Source organism: Cariama cristata, unplaced genomic scaffold (genome assembly GCF_000690535.1).
Source record: "Cariama cristata isolate BGI_N322 unplaced genomic scaffold, ASM69053v1 scaffold11324, whole genome shotgun sequence".
Taxonomy (NCBI): Eukaryota; Metazoa; Chordata; class Aves; order Cariamiformes; family Cariamidae; genus Cariama; species Cariama cristata.
Genome location: NW_009613529.1, coordinates 6,345 through 7,116, shown reverse-complemented (window position 1 = coordinate 7,116; position 772 = coordinate 6,345).

Here is a 772-nt window from a genome sequence, read left to right as displayed (position 1 = left end):
TTGGGAACGAGACTGTGTTCTGGAAGCCTGATGCAATTCTGCTACGTGCTTCAAGTCATGGTGATCTGAACCCAGACCAGGAAACAAACGGGCAGAAGACAGCAAATATCCAGGCCATTGAGGAAAGCAATTGAGAAATTATCTCATTCCTTAATGTGGCATTTGGAGCCAGACATAGTCCTAGCTTTTGTATTCTGGCAATGCCCGGTCTTTGCTGCTGTACAGATGCACTGAGGAGAGGTCAGGGACCTCTTTCTTGAAAGATAAAACCTCTCCCATTGCATGTTGCTTGTGCAAAAAAAGATGGAAGTTGTCTTATGTGATCGTGTAAGCATATTGTGCTGTACTTCTGAACTCACTCTGCCTCTCTGCTGAAGCCATGCTAACTGTGAGCCAAAATCCTTGGATAGCCAGGCCTTTTCAAGTTACTGTGCGCTGAAGTTCCTTCCGGAACATCCCCACGCTTACCAGGTTCCCAGGGATGTGTTCATGGGTATGCTGACTTCAGATAAATCTGCCCTCACTGTAAAGTGGTAGAAACCCACTCAGCCCATATGCAACTCCGGACAGAAGACAGCATTAAGGAAGAAGATTTCTAAAGGGTGAGTCAGATAAGAGAGAGAAAGTGGTAAGAGGAAATCAAGGAAAGATTTGTCAGAAATGTTTATTCCTCCAAGGGAAGATCTTTAACCTTTCCTGTACAGAGTGATAAGCATTTTAAGTGTTGGCAAAAAAAATAATTGGGGCCTTTTTAAAGGTCACACAGCCAATG